A 5,238-nucleotide genomic window follows, 5' to 3' on the forward strand; every position below is an offset into this window, starting at 1 on the left:
GTTTCTCAGCGGCAGGGACTGGGAGACTAGTCGGGATCGAAGGAAAAGATGAATGGAGCAAAGTACAGAGAGATCCTTAATGAAAATACACTCCAGAGAGCTCTGGACCTCAGACTGGGGCGAAGGTTCACCTTCCAACAGGACAACGACCCTAAGCACACAGCCAAGACTCTGAATGTCCTTGAGTGGCCCAGCCAGAGACCGGACTTGAACCCGATCTAACATCCCTGGAGAGCTGTGCAGCGACGCTCCCCATCCAACCTGACAGGGCTTGAGAGGATCTGCAGAGAAGAATGGGAGAAACTCCCCCAATACAGGTGTACCAAGCTTGTAGTGTCATACCCAAGAAGACTCGAGGCTGTAATTGCTGCCAAAGGTGCTTCAACAAAGTACTGAGTAAGGGGTCTGAATACTTATGGAAATGTGATATTTCATTTCTTATTTTTAATACATTTGCAAAATTTTCTAAAAACCTGTTTTTGCTTTGTCATTATGGGGAATTGTGTGTAGATTGATGGCAGGGAAAAAAAACAATTGAATCCATTTTAGAATAAGGCTGTTTTATTTTATTTAACTAGGCGAGTCAGTTAAGAATAAATTCTTATTTTCAGTGACGGCCTAGAAACAGTGGGTTACAGGGGCAGAACGACAGATTTTCACCTTGTCAGCTCGGGGATTTGATCTTGCAACCTTTCGGTTACAAGTCCAATGCACTAGCCACTAGGCTACCTGCCGCCCCATACGCTGTAACGTAACAAAATGTGTTAAAAGTCAAGGGGTCTGAATACTTTTCCGAATGCACTGTCCAGGATATGCTGTCAACGTACACAACATGTACCAACGAATGCACTGTCCAGGATATGCTGTCAACATACACAACATATACCAACGAATGCACTGTACAGGATATGCTGTCAACGTACACAACATATACCAACGAATGCACTGTCCAGGATATGCTGTCAACGTACACAACATGTACCAACGAATGCACTGTACAGGATATGCTGTCAACATACACAACATGTACCAACGAATGCACTGTACAGGATATGCTGTTCCTTTTATATGATCACTTTGTGGCTTGTGTCAATATGGAAACATGGCTTTTAGGGCTTGTTGTAATCATCGGTACATCTAATCTCCTTAATTTCCTGCGAGAAGTACAGAGTTACCTAACGTAGCACACAAACCATGTTTGAGATCAACACACTGCATGTGATGTGTCCAAACAGATGTTACACCTTCTAACCACTAAAGTCATAATCTAATTTTCAATTCATGAATTTCAAGTCACTTTCTGAATTGACACAAACCCTACTGTAGATGTTGTAGCCACTACACCCTGTTGTAGTCACTCCACCCTGTTGTAGTCACTCCACCCTGTTGTAGTCACTCCACCCTGTTGTAGTCACTACACCCTGTTGTAGTCACTCCACCCTGTTGTAGTCACTGCACTGTGAATATTGACTTCATGCCAAGACCTAATCCCAGTTCTGGCATACTTTCCATTTTTCCTGAGTGACACAGCCTCTCTTTTAAAATCAGAAATGGATGTTTGTTTTCTCTCTGCAGTCTCAAATATAGCCTTTAGCATTTTCTTTATGCTATTCATTTTTGAGACCAGTGTAATTTAAATGAATGATGGACGTTTTTATATTGTCTGGAATGTAACAGATATTTGTGAAAAAACAGACATCCCGTGTTGGCCAAACACAAATGATGCAAATAATCTTTCGCACAACTTGTACAATATACAAATGTGTCGTTCCTGAGAAGTCTGTGGCTGTGTGAACGGCCCTGTGTCTATTTAAAGAAACTTGACAGTGACACTGGGTTATCAGGCCATGAAGGAAGTGACTGAGAAAACCAGCTCTCTATCGCAGAATGCATGGAATTCTCTCCCCTATGTGTGTAGATATGGAAAGTCTCTGTTGCATCTTTAATGGGAATTCCAAGAGCTCTTCTTTACTCATGTTCCAGCAGAAACAAATGGCTTTTAATAGACATTTCTCTATTTCTGAAGTACATACTAATGCACTCCTTATTATACTGACAAAAAAAATATAAAAAACTTGAGACATCTGTGGCATTGTGTTGTGTGACAAAACGTCACATTTTAAAGTGGCCTTTTATTGTCCCCAGCACAAGGTGCCCCTGTGTAATGATCATGCTGTTTAATCAGCTTCTTGATATGCCACACTTGTCAGGTGGATGGATTATCTTGGTGAAGGAGAAATGCTCACTAACAGGGATGTGAACAAATTTGTGCACAACATTTTAGAGAAATAAGATTTTGGTGATTTATTTTATTTGATTTCAGCTCATGAAAAATGGGACCAACACTATGTGTTGCGTTTCATATTTCCGTTCAGTGTAGCAATGTAATTAACAATCTAACTAACATGGAATGTATTATCGCAACAACTACTAGTGTCAAATGCGTGATTGAACGACTGGTGTGAGATGACGGTATGACTGTTCCACCCTGACCTGTCAAGAACGTGGCCTGTGGGGACAAAGCTCCCATACACCTCCACCCTGTACCGTAGGAAATATTGGTCACAAAGAATGGCGTCAGCTGGCATTTCTGAACAAATGCTTTTCACTGTACCAGTCCTTTGTCCGCTATCGACCAGAACAGCAGTTCCTAGTTTCCCTGGAAACAAGGATTTCATTGGGTTCAGTGGGATATTCACTATGTTATATTAATCAACAGCTGTTTCTGGGCCCTCATTTATAAACATACATTTTAAGCTAAATTACAGCGTGCGCCATTTTGGAACATACTGCACACGGCCCCAAAAAATATTTGTAAACTTGGGGCTTGTTTCCCATAGAAAATCGGACATGTCGTAAAACTGTGTGCACGTGAACCAGCGTTATAACTCCACCTTTTATGGGGACAATAACGCCCTTATTTGCTTCATACTTTGTATGTATTGGAATTAGGCCAAGATTAGGCCAGGGTTTTAGGCCAGGGTTCCTCCAACTGGTGGCCCGCGGGTGGTTTTATCTGCCCCCCCCAAGTTTTATGAGAAACATTTTATTTTTTTCTTGGTTGGACATAAAATACTCTAAAAACAGGAAATCAGCTCCAAGTGATTTTAATTTAGGACATATGTTCTCAAGTATTCCCATGCATAATGGAAAGACAAATGTAAGCAAGGTTTGAAATTATTATGTTTTAGTCAAATATTATATCGTTTTTGGGATTCTTGTGATCAATTTGCAGTCTGCAAATGATATGTAATTATGTACCGGCTGCCCCTAAACATGGCGCTCAAGAAACAAACGGCCAGCGTTTTTAATATAGTTGACGATCCCTGCATTAGGTTATCGAAAATAAATGGAAATTGCGAACTTGATCAAATGTCTTTGGAGGTGTTAGCAGAATGTTTTCTTGTGACATTTGCTGTATCTGACTGTTTCTGAAAGTCAAAAACATTGTTGTGGACCTGTAAATAGATTTGTTTCAATTGTACTGTATCGAAATAATTATAGCCTATCAAATAGGCCCAATTAACTGAGAGATGTGCATGGTTGTTGTGTATAGGAATATGAACTCATCATGGCCAGAAAAGGTGAGGATTTTATTCTGCAATGGTTATGCTATATGTATTATTGATTATGTTTGTAAATGACAAACGTCAATGGGAAAGGTGAACCGTCTGTTCTATTGTTAAACTATGCTTCGGAGCGCATAGAGCAAAAATACTTAAAATAGCTTATCTGTTTACTACTGTGAAGTGGGTCCAATTAAATGAGAGATGGGAGGAATGGTATGTAGCCTGTGCTAACTAGTTGTGCCTATAGGCTATTTCGTGACACGAGTAGCCTATGACATCATCACAGTCAGAAAAGGCGGGGAATTTATTCTGCAATGTTCATGGAAAAGAAATAAATAATGGGAAATAAATGCATACTTCTAATTATTTTAGAATGCAAAGATACATTTAAAAAAAAAAAAACTATTCTCACTAACAGCAAATGATTGCATCTTGTCATTATATTTAGCTGCCTGTTTTTAGGTTTTGAATAAAAGTGTCATCATATAAACCCTACTACTATTCTACTTTTGCCTTCTTGCAATGCAGTACTTCAACCACTAGAAACTGCGAACGCATGGTCTGATGTTTGAGGGAGGATAGGCACATTCTCACCTCAAATTTAGGTTTTTATGAATGCCAACTTTTACGTGAGAACTGGCCCGCACATGTTTTGGGGGCAAATGTTGTACGTACACAAGGTTTATAAACGAGACCCCAGGTCTAAAAACAAGACTCGTTTCCTGATGGAGATCATGCCATGGATTGGTTTGGTGCCACTTGTTGTTGGATCAATTGACCCCTTTCCACTCTTCAATATAACATGAGTACAAAACTGAATATAAACTTATTTAAATAAAACATGTACAAATATATTTCAGGGAAGGGATGTTGTGTCAGGTGTGTGCTCTTACAAGGGGCCTACTAGCTACTGTGGGTGAATGCTATGCAAACAAAGGGAAGTCTAATTTCTGTGAACACCTGGGAGGTCCTGCTCGAAACAATTGAGCCTGTTTCACTCCACACAGACCTCCTGTGCCCCAGGAAAGGAGCAGGATGATACAGGGACCTGTCTGGGTGTAAAAATATCTAATGCTCTGATTATAACTGTGGTTTTGGCATAATTTGTGTGTTGATGTCACTGCTCCTCAATGCTGGCGGTGTGACTCTCCCACAGACAGGATATGATGCACAGACAATTACCCAACTCTCATCTCTGTTTCAGGAAGCTCCTTTCATCTAGTTGTTGGGTGGGATAGAGCAGAAAAGAGCAGTGTACTAATTTTCCTGCAGACCACAATCTTTACTGTATGTTGAAAGTGCAAAAAGTCAGCACTAGACACAGGTTTGGACAGATAATCCCAGAATCAGCACTAGATACAGGTTTGGACAGAAAATCCCAGAATCAGCACTAGACACAGGTTTGGACAGATAATCCCAGAATTATCACTAGATGCAGGTTTGGACAGATAATCCCAGAATCAGCACTAGATGCAGGTTTGGACAGATAATCCCAGAATCAGCACTAGACACAGGTTTGGACAGATAATCCCAGAATCAGCACTAGACGCAGGTTTGGACAGAAAATCCCAGAATCAGCACTAGACACAGGTTTGGACAGATAATCCCAGAATCAGCACTAGACACAGGTTTGGACAGATAATCCCAGAATCAGCACTAGATGCAGGTT

The sequence above is a fragment of the Oncorhynchus mykiss genome, chromosome 10 (assembly GCF_057628025.1).
Source record: "Oncorhynchus mykiss isolate SJ-2025 chromosome 10, ASM5762802v1, whole genome shotgun sequence".
In the NCBI taxonomy this organism is placed as follows: Eukaryota; Metazoa; Chordata; class Actinopteri; order Salmoniformes; family Salmonidae; genus Oncorhynchus; species Oncorhynchus mykiss.